This window comes from Macaca fascicularis, chromosome 5, assembly GCF_037993035.2.
Source record: "Macaca fascicularis isolate 582-1 chromosome 5, T2T-MFA8v1.1".
Taxonomy (NCBI): domain Eukaryota; kingdom Metazoa; phylum Chordata; class Mammalia; order Primates; family Cercopithecidae; genus Macaca; species Macaca fascicularis.
The window spans coordinates 69,372,096-69,391,031 of NC_088379.1; the positions used below are offsets into that span (position 1 = coordinate 69,372,096).

The 18,936-nt window shown below is 39.5% G+C and overlaps 1 long non-coding RNA gene and 1 pseudogene across 2 annotated transcripts in view; both read right to left on the minus strand.

Annotated features, from left to right (window-relative positions):
- LOC135970936 (uncharacterized) overlaps positions 1 to 18,936 on the minus strand; it is a 71,604-nt gene that overhangs the window by 26,534 nt on the left and 26,134 nt on the right. The window lies entirely within an intron of this gene.
- Positions 15,027 to 18,272, minus strand: LOC102140909 (dipeptidyl peptidase 3-like; annotated as a pseudogene).

Sequence of the window (18,936 nt, forward strand, 5' to 3'; positions counted from 1 at the left end):
ATTAAAAAGTGTGCAACAGTATGAACAGGAACTTCTCAATAGAAAATATATGTGTGTCCAACAAACATATGAAGAAAAGCTCAATGTCACTGATCATTAGAAAAATGTAAATAAAAACCACAATGAGATACCATCTTATACCGGTCAGAATAGCCATTATTAAGAAGCCAAAAAATAACTTATGCTGGCGATGTTGTGGAGAAAAAGGAATGTTTTTATACTGTTAGTGAGAGTGTAAATTAATTCAACCATTGTGCAAGACAGTGTGGTGATTCCTCAAAGACTTAGAGACAGAAATACCATTCGATCCAGCAATTTCATCACTGGGTATAAACCCAAAGGAACATAAATCATTCTATTATAAAGTCATATTAACATGTATGTTCATTTTAGCACTATTCACAGTGCAAAGACATGGAATCAACCTAAATGCCCATCAGTGATAGACGGTATAAAGAAAATATGGTACATATATACCATGGAATACTATGTATCCATAAAAAGGTGAAATCATGTCTTTTGTAGGGACATGGATGGAGTTGGAAGCCATTATCCTCAGCAAACTAACACAAGAACAGGAAACAAAACACTGTATATTCTCACTTGTAAGTGTGAGCTGAATAATGAGAACACATGGCCACATGGTGGGGAACAACACATACTGGGGCCTGTAGAAGGGGAGGGTTGGGGGTAGGAAGATCATCAGCAAGAATAGCTAATGGTCACTGGGCTTAATACCTAGATGATGACATGATCTGTTCAGCAAGCCACTGTGAAACACATTTACCTGTATAACAAACCTGCACATCCTGCACATGTACCCCTGAACTTAAAAGTTGGAAATTAAAATAAATAAATAAATAAATAAATAAATAAATGCTCACCTGGATTTTAACAGATGGTTTTCAACGTTTCTAGCTAAGTAACCAAAAAAACTAAAAATTACAATATAGAATAAATTATATTATATATGTATAAGAAACTAAAAGGCATTTGCAGTAAAACAAACATATACACATGCTCAAAATAGGTTTTAATGGAAATGTATTAGCTACTGGAAATGACTAGGTAATAGATAAGTAATTTTCTTTTTTTGTTTTTTTTTTTTTTTTTTGAGACGGAGTCTCACTCTGTTGCCCAGGCTGGAGTGCAGTGGACGGATCTCAGCTCACTGCAAGCTCCGCCTCCCGGGTTTACGCCATTCTCCTGCCTCAGCCTCCTGAGTAGGTGGGACTACAGGCGCCCGCCACCTTGCCCGGCTAGTTTTTTGTATTTTTAGTAGAGACAGGGTTTCACCATGTTAGCCAGGATGGTCTCAATCTCCTGACCTTGTGATCCGCCCGTCTCGGCCTCCCAAAGTGCTGGGATTACAGGCTTGAGCCACTGCGCCCGGCCATAGATAAGTAATTTTCTATAGAGCCTCCTCGGTAATTTTAGACAATATGTTTTTTAAAATTAACTCAGGAATTTTATTTTGTATATTCTAAAAGAACATCAATATATTTTAGGAAAATATTTTAAATGAAAATGCTATATATTGCTTTGCTTAGTAAAAGACAACAGGCAATTTATCTTATAACACTTGTAAAAATCTAATGTAAACTAATTTTATTTAAACTGCTAGTGGGTCTTTGTACTAAACAAGGAAATGCATAATATTGCCTTTATTTTCTCTAAGCTGTAAAAATTAATTGTTTCTCATGCACACCAGAAAGTCGCTAAAAATCTCTCTCTTTTGTTCCAAAATCTGTTTTGTAATACTAGGGAAGCTACTTTCATTTGCATGTTAATTGAAATAAAAATAGTGGAAAAATGTTAGCAAGATGATAAGAGAAGCCTATTTATCCCACCTAAATGTAGGTGTCATTTGTTCATTTTGGTTAGGGAAACAATAAGACTATCCAATTAATTACTCACAAAGATTACAATTTTGAAGCAATCTCCTGGCAAAAATGAGAAATCTATTAATCAATAAAAATAAAATGAATCAAAAGCCCTTTTGCCCTCTGCACACAATTTTAATTTTTATCTGATATGAGTTGGGATTTTTGTATAGATCTGAAAATGAGAAGTTCATTTATTTAGTCAGATAACATTCATTGAATTTTTCCATCTATCTCTGCTGTTATGAAATCAAACAGTTCTGGACAAAATCTTGTTCAGTTCAAGGTGACAGGGTTATTATCACTAAAGAATGGTTATTGTGTTGAAAGCCACTATATAGTATGATTATAACACCTTTGCTGTTAGTATAATTGAGAAAATACTGTTTCTAAAATGGGGAGAGTAGTAGTATCTCATATATTTAGCAATGTTGAAAAAATATTTGATGAAAATTATAGTACTGTTTACTTGTCCAAAAAACTTTTCTGTGTATGTGGGTAAACTAGTCTATCTAACTCTTTTGCCAGATAAAACTACCTAGTAATTTCCTTTGGGTAGAAAAATATTTGTAAGGACACACTCATTTCTGGCTATTTATCTTCTGAACTCCTGCATACTCTTTAAAAATATATATATTTGAGATAATATAATAAAATAGCCCCTATTCAAATCTGTAGAAGATTCTGTAACTAATTTCTAAACGTAATTTCTCTTAAATATCTCTTAAAATAATTGATTCACTTATGAATATGACTCATTTTAAATCCATTACAGAAATCATTGTGATTCAGAAAGGAGACAAATGGAAAAAAGTCAAATATTTCCATGGTATTAAAAGTAATGTTATTAACTTAAGCAAACTGTCAGAAGAGAGGTTTAAATATAAGAGAAAAAATATTAGTTGTCATGTGATCAATTTAAATAGTAGTGTCATGGGATCCTTGGGGTGTCTCTTTGCCAACTGAAAACCTCTGTGGCCAGTGGCACCTTCTGCCTAAGTTTTGCTTGCTCCTGCTGGGCTCATTCTACCCATTTGGCCTGACAGGCTGCACTTGGCTTGCAGCTCAGATCCCACACTTACCAAGGGCAAGCTAGGTGTGGGGCAGCAAGGAGAGTATGAGCAAGCAAACACAGGGATTGGCTACTACACATAGCATGCTGGCTGTTTGGCAGGGCAGGCAGCTCAGGGTGCCAGCACAGATGCTGGCTCCATGCAAGGTTACAGCTGAACCAGATGTACTGCACATGGCTTCTGCTGCAGGCACCCAGTTCTGGATGAGGGGAACATGATTGTGTTCAGAAGTTTGGAGATACCAGGGACCACAGAGCCCCAAAGAGGGTGTCACAGCCCTGGCTCAGGGAGTCCCTAGGTCTGGGCTCCCAAAAGGGCTGCATCTCTTCTCTCCTCATCACCCACAACATGGCAGGCAGGGGGACATGTTTCAGCCCTATTTGTGTTACAACTCTTTTAGTCCCACCAGTCGGCAGGTCCAGAGTTCATGTCCCATATCCAGGAAGAATGAGGTACATGAACAACTGGAGGCTGAGCAAAGTGGAGAGGAGCTTCATTGAGTGACAGAACAGCTCTCAAGAGACCCATAGTGGGTGGCTCCTTCCTGCAGGCAGGTCATCCCAACGAGTGGCCAGATGAGTGTCTGGAGAGGAGAATTGCAGTGGGTAGCTCCTTTCCACAGGCAGATTGTCCATATGTCCCACTCTAAGCCTAGAGGAGACCTGCAGTGTATAGCTCCTTTATGCAGCTGGTAGTCCTTATATCTGTTTGAGGTTGGCTGAGTCTGGGGTATTTATGGGCTCACAAGAGAGAAACTACATGGTGATTGGGCCATTGGTGGCAATAGGTGGACTGGGAAGAAGCTATGTAAGTTCTCACTCCAGGTCAGACTTCATCTGGAAATGACAACCTTGATCCCAGACTTTAGGCCATCCCTGACTTGAAAGTGGGGCTTCCTAGGGGACCTGTCTCTTTCTGCCCAGGATCCAGTTTTTCTCCTGCGGCCATCAATAAGTCATCCACAACATCCAGGCTATTCATGTCGAGGGGTCTCTGCAAGCCCATTCCAAGACACTCTCAACTCCTCCTCAGTCTGCCTCCTATGTTTATTGGCACCTGAAGTCCAGAGGGGGCCAAGGCAGCAGGGGCTGGTGTGTCAGCACCACCCCAAATATGTGCGTACCTGGCTGGGTCTCAACAGTGCCTGGACTTGGCCACAACTTTGCTCTGAAATGAGAGTGGGCACTGGGAGTAAGGAGAAGCAGAAGCAAGCATTTCCAAGCCCACAGTGGCAGGGAGCTTTCCTAAGCCTCTGAGAGCACAAAGATGACTGTGTTTGGAGCAGAGGCTGGCCAGCCGCAACCGCACACAGGAATGTGGGATCCCCACGTTGCCAACTCAGTAGGGGCCAAGGCTCCCACCTGTTCCCGGCTCCTGCAGGCCCAAGGAGCACACAACCCTGGCCACATCTCCCCTACTGTAGCCAGTGTCTTCACAGTGGCCACTCCATGTGGCCATTGGTAGTATTATATTTTTAATCTTGTAGTTTCATAAAATCAATTAGAATTGGGGGTTTATATCAAGCTAATTGAAATTATTCTCATTAGCCAGGCGTCTCATCAACATTTTGCAATTTGACAGGAAGAGATTAAAAACGAAAAGGCTTTGCCAGTCATTTTGTCTTATATCCTGGAAAATATGTTTTTATTGTGTCAAAGCTTGAAGGCAAAGTGTCTCAGCTATATTTATTACTATCAACCCCTGATGTGATTCTCTGAGAAATTCATTACCTCCTTTTCCCCACTCTCTCTTTCACAGTTAATTCATGCAATTTTCAGTGGAATTTCCCTTATAACTACTCCTCCTCCTAATGCACCTCAGATCCATCAGCTCTCTTTACTATTTCTATGCTACTTTTATGCTTAAAATAATTTTTCCTCCTGCTTCATCACTTGTTATCCTATGAAGTTAATATCTACCTTCATAAATGCAAACCAATTTATTTCTGGAATCTTGCCTTATTTTGGAACTTTATCTAGGAATTGGCATAATATCTTATATTTCAAATCCCCCAAGTATTTCTAAAAGTTTTACTTCCTCCTTGGTGTTTTATCTGTGGAGCAGGTTGAAGGATTTCTATCTCTGATAGCGCAATATACCATTCACCTATTTCTTCATCTATCCCTTTGCCTATCCAATCATCCATCATTTTAACAATATTTCTTGAACATCTGTTGTGTGTTAGTTGATATTTCTAGTGCAAGAATATATCAATATTAAGAACAAATAAAGTTATTGCCATCCTGGGCCTCACATTCAGCTGGGGCAAAAAGTAAAACAATAAAGCTTATATGCTTTGTAGTTTTGTGATGTCTGGTATGAGAACTAAATCATTTTAGGTGCAATGGATTATTTTATTGAGGATGATCAGGCTGAGCCTCTATGACAAAGTCATATTAGAGCAAAAAACAGAAAGAAGTGTGAGAGCAAGCATTTGCAGAGGTGTAAGGAGGGGGTTATATAGAGAAAATAGTATGGTCAATACCAATTTTTACTGGAAGAGAATAAGCAATAGGAATAAAGGTTGAGATGAAGGCAGAGGACCATACAGTGGTGTAGAGAAGATCACATCAAGTTTTGTAGACCACTATAAAGATTTTTAAATATGCTTTGAATAAGATAAGAGGCCATCACAGTGCTTCAAAAGGACTGTTGATATAGTTTGACTTTGTTTTTGAAAAATCTGACTTCTATATGGAGACTGATCTTTTAATCTCCACATGGCAGTGAAGGAGTGATGGAATTGTGTTTTTGTGTATACATGTGCATACCACAGGAACTAGTTAATGCAGTTTTTATCAATCATAGTGGCAGACTGCATGAGTAGAGTTTACAGAGAGCATAACATCTGTTTTGGATTTATTAAGTCTGAAATAGCTTCTAAATGAAAATGTCATGTGTGCAGTTTGACACATAAACCTGAGTTTCAAGCAAGAGTACAGTTTGAAGGTAAAAAGGTTGAAATCCTCAGGATGTTAATAATATTTATATCCATGGGACTCCAAAAATTCACAGAATGCTGAGTATAAAATAAAGTAAGAAAAGATCTCTTCTCAAGCTCTAGCCATTTCTAATATTTAGGTCTAAATCATGAAAATTTAGAAAAGGACCTACAGAAGAAGCTGGGTGGAAGTGATCCATGAAATAGGAAAAAAACAAAGTAGAATGATATTTCAGAAATCATGTAAAGAGAATTTATGCAGAAGAATGAAGTGATGCTCCTGATAATTTCAGTAAGCATCAAAAATTTCAGTGCTAAAAGTTTTGTATTGGATTTAGCAATATAGAATGTGCTTGCAATCTTGACAAGAAGTTTCAAGTTTGCAGTGGTATCCATGAAAGTCTAATTAGAGTAGATATGAGAAATAATTGGTGGTGAAGAAATAAGGAAAGTGTGTGACAATATTTTTAGAAATTTGGTTTCAAGGGGTAAAAAAAAAAAAAAAATTAGATAGTAGGTAAAAAATAGTGACTTTTGTAAATCATTCTAAAAGATAGAAAATGTTATAGCATCTTTGGCTATTATATCTATATTATTTGTTAGATCAGTCAAAATGACATAGTAGAAAAACAATGTAATAGTGATATGGTTTAGCTGTTTCCCCACCCAAATATCTACTTGAATTGTAGTTCCCATTGTCCCCATGTGTCATGGGGGAATGTAGTGGGAGGTAATTGAATCATAGGGGCCATTACCCTCAGGCTGTTCTGGTGATATTAAGTTCTCATGAAATCTGACAGTTTTACAGGGGGCTTTTCCCATTTGCTTGGCACTTCTCCTTCCTGCTGCCATGTGAAGAAGGATGTGTCAGTTTTGACTTTCAGCCATAATTGTAAGTTTCTGGAGGCCTCTCCAGCCCTGCAGGACCGTAAATTAATTAAACCTCCTTTCTTTATAAACTACTCCAGTCTCAAGTAGTTCTTTATAGTAGTGTGAGATTGGACTAAAAGAGTAAATTGGTACTGCAAAGAGTGAGGTGCTGCTATAAAGATGTGGAAGTGACTATGGAACTGTGTAACAGGCAGAGCTTGGAACCAGTTTAGAGGGCTCAGAAGAAGATAAGAAAATGTGGCAAAGTTTATAACTTCTTAGAGACTCGTTGAATGGCTTTGACCAAAACGCTAATAGTGATGTGGACAATGAAGTACAGGCACAGGTGGTCTTAGATGGAGATGAGAAACTTGTTGGGAAGTATTGCAAAGGTGACACTTGCTATGTTTTAGTAAAGAGACTGGTGACATTTTGTCCCTGCCCCTCTGCCCTAGAGATCTGTGGAACTTTGAACTTGAGAGAGATGATTTAGTATATCTGGCAGAAGAAATTTCTAAGCAGCAAAGCATTCAACAAGAAGAAGAGAATAAAAGTTTGGAGAGCTTGTAATCTGACAATGCATTAGAAAACAAAAACCAATTCTCTGAAGAGAAGTTTAAACCTGCAGTAGAAATTTGCATAAGGAAAAAGTAGCCAAATGTTAATCACCAAGACAATGGGAAAAATGTCACCAGGGCATGTCAGAGACTTTCATGGAAGCCCCTCCCATCACAGTCCTGAAGTCCTGGTATGAAAAAAATGATCTTGGGCCAGGCCCAAAGCTCTCTTGCTGTGTGCAGCCTAGGGACTGAGAGCCCTGCATCCCAGCTGCTCCAGCCATTGCTTCAGAGGGTGCAAGCCCCAAGCCTTTGCAGATTACACATGATGTTGAGTAAGCAGGTGCACAGAAGCCAAAAATAGAGATTTGGGATCCTACACCTAGATTTCAGAGCATGCACGGAAATTCCTGGATGTCCAGGCAGAAGTTTGTTGCAGGTGTGGAGCCCTCACAGAGAATTTCTGCTAGGGCAGTGCAGAAGGGAAATGTGAGGTCAGAGCGCCCATACAGAGTCCCCACTGGGTCAATGACTAGTGGAGCTGTGAGAAGAGGGACCCATTCTCCAGACCCCAGAATGACAGATTCACCAACAGTTTGCACCATGCACCTGGAAATGCTGCAGACACTCAGTGCTAGCCATGAAAGCAGCTGGGAGGAGAGTTGTACCCAACAAAGCCACAGGGACAGAACTTTCCAAGGCTGTGTGAACCTACCTATTTCATCCATGTGGTCTGGATGTAAGACATGGAGTCAAAAGAGATTATTTTGGGACCTTAAGGTTTAATGATTGCCATATTAGATTTTGGACTTGGCATGGGGCCTCTAGATGCTTTGTTTTGGCCAATTTCTCCCATTTGCAATGGCTATATTTCCTCAATTCCTTTACCCCATTTATCTAGGAAATAACTAACTTGCTTTTTATTTTACACTTTCATAGGTAGAACGGACTTGCCATACCTTGAAATTGCCCTGTAAAGTCTCTTGTGGGAAAAATTCACATTCTATAGAGAATCCCCTTCCCCATTTGTTTATGTTCCTTTCTTTCTAGACCCAGGAGATAATCAACTAAGAACTAGACACCCTTTTAGGTCAGATGAAAAAACATTTACAACATGCTCTCTCTCTCTCTCTCTCTCTCTGAAGTCTGCTATCTGAGAGATTCCCCTGCACAATAAAACTAAGTGTCCACAAACTTTTATCTTAATCTGAACATTCCTTTCCATTAATCTCAGGTCTTCTGATAAACTCAACCAATTGTCAACCAGAAAATGTTTAAATTTACCAATAACCTGGAAGCCCTTGCTTTTAGTTGTCGTGCCTTTCTGAACCAAACCAATGTATTTCTCAAATGTATTTCACTGATGTCTCATGCCTCCCTAAAATATATAAAACCAAGCTGTACCTGGACCACTTTGGGCACATGTTCTCAAGATCTCCTGAGGACTGTGTTATGGGCAATGGCCACTCATATTTGTCTCAGAGTAAATCTCTTCAAATATTTTACAGAGTTTTACTCTTTTCATCGACATCTCTGATCCAACCAATTAGTTGAATACACCTGCTTTCAATGAAATAAGTTTAGTCTTAATCCCAGCCTTCAGAGTCTGAGAACAGAGAAGTTTAATTCTAGGGAATGCAGACAGAAAAAGCAAAACTTTGGATAAAACTTTTTAGGAATACAATACAAGTGGATGTATAATCAGCTGAAGCTTGAATGAGGTCTAACCAGGTTATATTCAGTATTATTAAAATCAATTTTTTGTTGAATTGTTGACATTTAGCAAAATTAATTATTCAGAATTTTCTACATTTTACTGAGAATTTTCTCTGTGCTAGACACTATATTAAGCATTTATAGGATTTTAAAAAATGAGCAGTATTTCATGAAATTTTCTTTTTTACTAATCTATTGGAAAATTCACACTCAGGCCCTCCCTAAAATACATAGCATGAATGTTACACTATAGTGTTAGAGACACAACAATTTAACAGTAATTGCATTATAATAATAATTTCTGGATTTACTAAGTTATAGATAACATCAAAACTTTAAAAATATTTTATATGCATGTGATATTTCCTGAATATTAGCAGAGCTTATTCTTTCTTCAGGATTCTTGACTTTGAAAGCCAAGGGATAATTGATTTGTATGCTTCTCAAAGTGGCTAGACCTCTAAATATTGCCAGCTTTTGGTAGACCAATTCTCCATCAGATATAGAAAGCTTGTGTGTAGCAAGAAATGAGAGTGAAAAGGCCTTCAGCAAGGAGGGGAGATCCCAAGTGAATAGGAAAACCCAAAACTCAAACATTCTTCAGCCTTAATTTTGGATGTTAGATGCTCAGCTGCAAATTTCCTTATCCAGAAGCTTCCTGCTCAACTCTCATTTACAGGACATCTCAACCATAAATTACCCTGACCCCTCAGGTTGTTTGGTGGTTTGTTTGTTTGTTTGCTTGCTTGCTTGCTTGTTTAGGTCTCACCCAGTTTAAGTTGGTTTTAGTCACTTGGAATTGAAATAGTACTTACCAATACAAGATATAAAATTTTATAATGGAAAAAATATTTTGTGGAAACAATGAGATACTCTGATCCACATGAATCACAACATTTAATTTCTATGCAAATTTTTCATGTACATATACCATATACCTTACAATAAGAAATTAAAACTGAGGAAATTGTCATTGAGAATATGTGGAATAACCCAAAATAATCTAAATAAAATAACCTCCCACACAAGACTTGATTTTGATATTCCTTAACTATTTTTCTGACAGAAAGAGTGCAAATGACAAGGATAAAAATCTTGAGGAGTAATCTTTAAATAAAATATGTGAAGGGTTATTAGTTACTTTAAATTTCCTGTGCATTTTTTGTCATGGGAGAGTGACAACTCTCTGGGCTGGTGGTGCGGAGGTAAAATAATTTACCAAGACAGTTTTAGTTATAGAAAAGTAGATTTATTAGAGAAACTAGGAAAATATTTTGTAAGGAGGCAATGAGCAGGATCAGCAAACGAGGGGCTAACTGCAAAGAACAAAGGTTTGCTGGGGTTTATAGGATAGTGTTTATGCGCAATGCTGAAGAGGGCTCTGTGCAGTACTGATAATGCCAACGTTGCAATTAGCTCACTTTCAGACACCTGGTGATATTTGGGAGCAGGAGCACTATATATCCTGGACCACAAAGAAAGGCAAATAATGATATTCTCACTCTATTAAAGTACTAAGCAACATAATGTGCACAAATTATTCTGAGCTTAAAAGAGACTGCAGTTATTACCAGTCAGAGTTCTTGTATATTAGCAACTCAGGCTGAAGGAAGCAAAGAATGGGTTTATTTTATAAATATGAAGGGTGGAAGAGAATTGCTAAAGGCTGGAAAAGTAGCTTTTAAATAGGACCACATTCAGCGTATCTGTAGAAATTCGTTATTTAAAGCACTTAGTCAAGTGTCCTTACCCATGCTTATATATACCATGTTCAATACATGTTGCAAATACAACTTATTCTCTCTTTCCATCTGAGTCACTCAATCAAAAACCGAGTTATTGGCAAGAGAAACCATTTCAAAAAATGTAGGCTACAAATTCCTGTCTGCCAAACAATGGAAATACAGAGAATATTATCCTTTCAGATTCCAATGTTCAAGTAAAAGAAAAGAGAATTCCCAAAACTTGTAAGAGAATTTAAATGTCCTGTAGGCAGGAAATGACAAATGAAAAACATGGGCAGCAAGTTATAATAAAGATTAATATAGAGAGCAGGGAGAAATCAAACTGTGTGGTATTTTACTCAAGTATTTTTAATTAAGTTTGCTTAAAACCCAACTGATTTATTCTAATTAAAGAGCATATTAAATCAATGTTCAGATGTACTTTTAGTCATAAAATTTACAGCAATTGAAAAAGAGCAATACTAGTATTCAAGAGTTTGAAGTAAAATAGTTACATATGCTGCTCAGGAATGCATAATTTAGTAGAATGTATACTGGAAAGTTATTTGACAATAGAAAAATACTTTAAATGTATATATCTTTTGACACAGCACTTCATGTTCAGATATTTATAATTAAGTAGAAATATGAATAACACTTACATATGAATATGATCTCTTGATATTTCCTTTCTCATTCTTAACATTCTCTTTTCCTAGTCTGAGTTATTCAAACCCAGACTGTCAGCAATTCCTGTTTACTTTTGCTCAGGAGTTTCACCATATCACACAACCCCCAGTACTACTTTCCAGTATAAATTGATCATGTTTTGCCTAGAACATAGAAGCAACTTCCTAACTGATCTCACTATTTCTATGTTTGTACACTCTTCAGTCTGTCTTCAATAGAGAAGCCAACATTATATTATTAATTCAGGTCATGCCACTCTTTTCAAAATCACCCAAAGACTTGTCATTTCCTTCACAGTAAAAGGTAAATCCTTACTAGGACTTCTGTATTTCAGTATAAGGTGACCCTTTGCAGTCATTTGATGCCAGTCCCAAATGCTCTCCTCATTCCTACATCATACCAGCACTCGAGCTTCTTCTCCATGGCATGCTGCACTTTGGAATTTTATACATGCGGTTCTCTTTCTGGCATGGTTTTCCTCCAGGTATTCACATGAGTGGTGTCTGATTCAGGTCCTCATGAAAACATCTTCTCACGAAAACCTTTCCTAGATACTCTAATTAATACTTTACACAACAAACCTTGATAATCTGTATCTACTGTCTTACTTACAAGTTTTATCCCTAGCATTTATGATATTACAAAATATTAAATATTTACTATTTTATGTTATTTAGTTTTGGTTTTCTCCAAATAGATTGTAAGCTCTACAAGGGCAAGAATTTTTTGCCTCTTGTAATCATTATCACATCTTAATAATAAAGTATTAACGCAGGGAGCTGGAAATGATTTAAGGATGTAAAAGATACTTGATTAAATAGATTTTTACATGTAATACTATGGAATCACTACAGTTTTATTGTAAAATCACATATATTTGCAAATATATTAGTCAATATATAGCCTAAAATATATTTTTATATATAGCCTAAAATATTTTTGTATTAAAATGCCATAAATAAAATAGACAATTGTGTACACTGAAATGTTAGCAGTAATCGATTTTTGGAATTGTGGTTAAAAGTGATGGTTGAGGCCAGGCATGGTGGCTCATGCTTGTAATCCCAGTACTTTGAGAGGCTGAGGTGGGCAGATCACCTGAGATCAGGAGTTTGAGACCAGTCTGGCTAACATGGTGAAACCCCATTTCTACTATAAAGTACAAATAATTAGCTGGGCATGGTGGTGTGCATGTGTAATCCCAGCTACTTGGGAAGCTGAGGCAGGAGAATTGCTTGAACCCAAGAGATGGAGGTTGCAATGAGCCGAGACTGCACCATTGCACTATAGCTTGAGCAACAACAGTGAAACTCCGTCTCAAAAAAAAAAAAAAAAAAAAAAAAGATGGTTGAACTTCTTATATTCTAAAATTTGCTCAAATGAACCTAAACTATAATTATATATTAAAAATGGTCATTATATCCAAAGAAAGTTAACCCGTAAAGATGAATATTTGAAGGAGAAAATGGTTGTCTTACACATGATTGAACAAAATCAATTATTATATTCTATTAACTCAGTGATTCCCAAGAATGATAAGATGAAATTTGCAGCCAGATAGATTTAGAGATATATTTAGAGCAACTTCAAAAACCAAAGGTAAACAGGATATCTTTAAAGCATCCTGAAAGGAAAAAAAGGACAAAGAGGAGAAAGAACAGACAAAAATTGGGGCTGGGCACACTGGCTCACGCCTGTAATCCCAGCACTTTCAGAGGCCGAGAAGGGTGGATCATTTAAGTCAGGAGTTCAAGACCAGCCTGGTCAACATGGTGAAACCCCATCTCTACTAAAAATACAAAAGTTAGCCAGGTGGTAGTGACACATGCTTATAATCCCAGTCACTCAGAAGGCTGAGGCAGCAGAATTGCTTAAGCCTGGGAGGCAGAGGTTGTGGTGAGCCAAGATCGTGCCACTGCAATCCAGTCAGGGTGACAGAGTGAGACCCTGTCTCAAAAAACTGAAAAAGGCAAAAATTACTTTGAGAAAAATGAAAATAGATGGTCAATTTATAGCTTAATAGAAATAATGGAAGCAGGAACAGCAAAGTGGTATCTTCATACAACTTATTTATTATTTATTTATTTATTTATTTATTTTTTGAGACAGTCTTGCTCTCTTGCTCAGGCTGGAGTGCAGTGGTGTGATCTCAGCTCACTGCAAATTCTGTTTCCCAGGTTCAAGAGACTCTCCTGCTTCAGCCTCCCGAGTATCTGGGACTACAGGTGCCCACCACCATGCCTGGCTAGTTTTTGTATTTTTAGTAGAGACAGGGTTTCACATATTAGCCAGGATGGTGTCGAACTCCTGACCTTGTGATTCCCCCACCTTGGCCTTCCAAAGTGCAGGGATTACAGGCGTCCGCCACTGTTCCCAGCCTAAATAACTTAATTTTAATTGCGACCACAACATAATTCGTTTAAGAAGAATAAGGTAAAATGTTTCTAATATAAACAATATATCCAGTATAAAACCTAAAGGGTTAGATCAAGCAGGGTGCCCCTGCAGAAAACTAAAGGATTTATTCAAGAAATGAGAAAAAATAACCTAATAAATCTGAGAAGAAATGATCCAAGGAAACAGTAAATGTTTGAAAATTTAGATAATTTCTGCAGGTCTATTATATTGTTTCAGAACTGAAGAAAAATATACCGGATAATGGACACTTCATATTGAATACAAGTGCTAAAAGTTTAGAATTAACTACCAAAAAATAGAAAAATACATCTATATATGATGTAATGTGGACTAAGGAAAAATAATTTTTTTTTTCATTCTTTTTTTTTTTTTTTTTGGAGACGGAGTCTCGCTCCATCTCCCAGGCTGGAATGCAGTGGCACGATCTCAGCTCACTGAAAGCTCTGCCTCTCGGGTTCACGCCATTCTCCTGCCTCAGCCTCCTGAGCAGCTGAGACTACAGGCCCCTGCCAACATGTCTGGCTAATTTTTTAATTTTTTTTTTTAGTAGTAAAGACGAGGTTTCACCATGTTAGCCAGGATGATCTCGATCTCCTGACCTCGTGATCCACCCGTCTCGGCCTCCCAAATTGCTGGGATTACAGGCGCGAGCCACCATGCTCTGCCAAATAAAATATTTTTTTAAAATATCCAAAGAACAGGGTACAAATATATCAAGAAAGCTGTTAATAATAGAATGGGTAAACAAAATATAAAATTAGTGAAATCAATCCATATATATGATGTTGATATATGAGAAATGTCATGAATGTAAATGGAATAAATCAGTCAAAATTATTTAGCTTATTTATTTATTTATTTGATGGTTGTCTCCAATATTTATTTGTCTGTTTGAAAAATTAATACGTGAGGAGCATTGGATTTGGTGAGAACATTTTGAACCCTAGCTGTCACGAGCCACCTGCAAGATCTAGACCAGTGACTTCTCAGAACTCCCATTTCCTCATCTGGTAGGCAGGCTGGTGAGCCCTGTCTTGCTCACTCCACATATGGCAGTTCAGATGAAATGAGATCACAGAGGGGAACCACTTGGCAAGCTGGAAAGTGTTGACAAATGGAAGGGGTTAGTGTCACCACCCTCAGCTAAGGTAGTACCAAGGTCCAAACTCCTGCTCCTCCCCCTCCCCTAGCCCCTAAATATACCAGCAAATGGAGGATCACCTTAAGCCTTGGTTTGATGGAGTTGGGGGAGAGGCCACACACATCTTCCTCAAGCATGGCCAGATGTGGTCTCAATGGGGCTCTTCCAGAATTGGACATCCGTTGTGCCCAGCTGTGTGAGGACCTCCTCCAACTCAGGTCCATCCTCTGGAAAACGCTCGGAGAAGGGTAGGATGTGGCCAGCAGCTGAGGCCTCATATTCCAGAAGCTGCACGTCTCAGCCTTTAAGGCAAGTGTCGGGTTGAACGATGAGTTTCTTTCTTTCTTTTTTTTATTTATTTATTATACTTTAAGTTCTAGGGTACATGTGCACAATCTGCAGGTTTGTTACCTATGTATACATGTGCCATGTTGATGTGCTGCACTCAATTAACTCATCATTTACATTAGGTATATCTCCTAATGCTATCCCTCCCCCTCACTCCCCACAATAGGACCCAGTGTCTGAAGATCCCCTTCCTGTGTCCAAGTGATCTCATTGTTCAATTCCCACTTATGAGTGAGAACATGTGGTATTTGGTTATCTGTTCTTGTGACAGTTTGCTGAGAATGATGGTTTCCAGCTGCATCCATGCCCCTACAAAGGACATGAACTCATCTTTTTTATGGCTGCATAGTATTCTATGGTGTATATGTGCCACATTTTCTTAATCCAGTCTGTCACTGATGGACATTTGGGTTGATTCCAAGTCTTTGCTATTGTGAATAGTTCCACAATAAACATACATGTGCATGTGTCTTTATAGCAGCATCATTTATAATCCTTTGGATATATCCCCAGTAATGGAATGTCTGGGTCAAATGGTATTTCTAGTTTTAGATCCTTGAGGAATCGCCCCACTGTTTTCCACAATGGTTGAACTAGTTTACAGTCCCACCAACAGTGTAAAAGTATTCCTATTTCTCCATATCCTCTCCAGCACCTGTTGTTTTCTGATTTTTTTAATGATTGCCATTCTAACTGGTGTGAGATGGTATCTCATTGTGGTTTTAATTTGCATTTCTCTGATGGCGAATGATGATGAGCATTTTTTCATGTGTCTGTTGGCTGTATGAATGTCTTCTTTTGAGAAGTGTCTGTTCATATCCCTTGCCTAATTTTTGATGGGGTTGTTTGTTTTTCCTTGTAAATTTGATTGAGTTCTTTTAGGTTCTGGATATGAACGATGAGTTCTGAGATTCCTTAGGCAGCAGCACCCTGTGCCTGAGGGTGAGGAAGCACTTGGGGGGCCGCATTCCCCTCGTGCAGGGCCCACCCTCCGGCCACATAACCCTGTGGACTTGAGCACCTGAAGTCTCTGCAGGAAGCGCTCTTAGGCAGGCTTGCCCACAGACCGGATCTTGCTGCAGTGGAGGCGGACCCTGGCATCCAGGTGCCCATCGGAGCCTGTGATAGGAGTGATGGTAATGAGTACCTCGCTAGCTTCCAGCAAGACTGTCAGGATCACAAACCAGGCCTGCATATGGGCTTGTTGCCAGTTGGAGGCCTTAGGTGTGTGGAACCCCAGCGGGAGTAGCCCACCCGGAACGAACCATGTGGAGCCAGTTCACATAGATCACGTCCTACGCATCAGCCCCCTGGAAGCCAAAGATCTCCAGCATTTGCAGGTGGAGACAGAGGAAGAGACCCACGCTCTCAGCTCAGCACTCTTTGTAGCTGGAGGCAATGGTGCTGAACTTGCTGTCCCAGGTCTCCTTGCTCAGATACCAACTCTGAATCTGCTCACCAGTCTCTGGGTTGATCAATGTCTGCTGGTCAAAGTTGAATGCTCCTTTTTCATCCTGCACGTAGAGCTTGCCACTGTCATGGCCCAGCAACTCATGCAGGCCCACCTGCATATAAAAGGAGGGCCCCTTCCAGAGGATGTACAAGTCCTCGTCATCCTCTTCAAGGAGGGTGAGCTTAGACTGCTGCGTGGTGTAGACCATAGCCAGGACGTTCACAAGCGATACGTTCTTAAAACCTTCCATCTGCCTCAGGTCATGGTAGTTGGGGATGTTAATGCAGGCAGGGATGCCAGAGCCAGCAAAGGTGAGGACATCCAGGGAGGTGAAATTGGAGGTGAGGAACTTGTCCTTCTCAAAGACTTGGGGTCAGGAAAGCTCCTTCAGCAGCTGCTCTGCGCTTGCCACCAGCCACTCAAACTTGGCATTCATGGCCTTGTTCACCACGACTACAAAGTATTCAAATTCTCCTCGGTAACCAAAGGGGTCACGGTAGCTCTCGATGAACTCGGTAGCTCTCGATGAACTCGATGTAACTCTCCACGATGGGGATTTTGTGCTGGTTCCAGAAGCAGAACCCCCTCTTGTGGGCCTTGATGGAGCCCTGGGTGAAGCACTATTTATAATGGGCCAGCATCTGCCCCTGGTGGCTGTTGGCTGCGTAGGCTTTGGCTTTCTCCAGCTGCTCCACCACCTCCTGGGGGATGAGCACATAGTCCCCCGGGGTCACCTGGAAAGGACTTCCCCAGAATTCGTAGCTCTTGAGCCTGAAGGTCACCTCGGAGTGCAGGGAAGGCTCTGTGCTGAGAAGCCAGACACACCTCATAGTGGGGCTTCCCTTCTCTGTCCACCTCTTTGAAGAGCCAGGTGTTGTAGGATCTGAGGTTCTGTGAGTCTAGAAAGTCTCAGGCCAGTTTTGCATCTTCCATGGTACAATTCCCAGAGAAATAGGTGGTGATTCTCTCCTTCTCCAGCCCGAGGTGTTGAAGCCTTGACTCCAAAGAGAACATAAGCTCCCCGCAGGTCTTCCAGAAGCCCCTGAGCAGTCTCATGCCCTAGGATCACCCATTCCAGCTTCTCCTGATACTCCTCTTCGGTAAGGCCCTTGGCCAGGGCATGTTGGCATAGCTGGTTGGGGTCCTGGGAGCAGAAGAGGTGACTAAGCAGAGAATAGGTGAAGGGGGCCTTGAGGAAGGTCTACGGCAGCACGTCTAGGCCTCTGTACCAGGCAGCATGGGTAAAGTGGTGAGAATAGAGGAGGTGCTCTGTGGGTGACAGGAGGCAGAAGGCCTCAAGGCATTCCATGCTAGACATGCCGATTTCATTGAGCAGGATGTACTGGGTGTCCTCCATAGGCCCTGCTGCAGCAGCTGCTCTGTTCGCAAAGTCTATTTAGTTTATTTTTTAAAAATCATATTTGAGATTTCTTCTTTGGGGTAGTATAGTGTATTTTGTGTCAGACTAACTCTTACACTTAGAATAATCAGAAAAGTAATTTACAATGTAGGTATCTTGTCTTCAAAGACATCAGACTTTTATAGAAGAAATGAGGAGAAATCAAATGAATATATTTGCAAAGAGAGGAGAAACTCTCAAAGTTGAAGTAATCACTTTCATTTTCTTTGTCTTGGATGTTTTTCTGGTTCTTAGTTTGGCTAAGAATGTGAATACTTCAGCTTTTTCCAGGCAGAAGGCTAGTTTTGGTGGGAAGGGAATCTAGCAGAATTCCGCATGGAACCATGAGTTACGGGGGCAACTTCGAACATGAGGGTATTCAGAGTCCAAATTCTGAAGCTGAAAATGGTACAAAACTATCACAATAAAGGTTTATTTTGTAGAGAAAAATAATATTACATAAAATATGAAGAGACTTATGTGTTGTAATAGTCCATTCTTACATTAGTGTAAATAACTACCTGAGACCAGTTAATTTACAGAGAAAAGAGGTTTAATTTACTCAAAGTTTCACAGTCTGTACAGAAACCATGGCTGGAGAAGCCTTAGAAAACTTACAATTATGACAGAAGGTAAATGGGAAGCAGGCACATCTTACATGACTGGAGAAGGAGGAATAGGGTGAGGGGAAAGGTGCCACACTCTTGTAAACAACCAGATCTC